Consider the following 246-nt stretch of genomic DNA (forward strand, 5'->3'; position numbering starts at 1 on the left):
CAGAAATGCCAATTCACAGCGGGAAAGTTCTCAGTCCCGCTCAGGGCAGGATGGAACAGCAGCTCCCCAAGCCAACGCGCCGCTTACCTTCTCCGCATACTTGAACTTGACGTAGAACCAACTGGACTTGATCATCGTCGCACCTCCCGCCCTCCCTAAAGAACAAAAAGCACCCAAGCGTATCCCGCTGCTCCAAGAGCGACTCGCCGGCACCGCTTCCAATCTTTCACGGGGGCACAGCGGCGG

The sequence above is a fragment of the Meleagris gallopavo genome, chromosome 21, assembly GCF_000146605.3.
Source record: "Meleagris gallopavo isolate NT-WF06-2002-E0010 breed Aviagen turkey brand Nicholas breeding stock chromosome 21, Turkey_5.1, whole genome shotgun sequence".
Classification (NCBI taxonomy): Eukaryota; Metazoa; Chordata; class Aves; order Galliformes; family Phasianidae; genus Meleagris; species Meleagris gallopavo.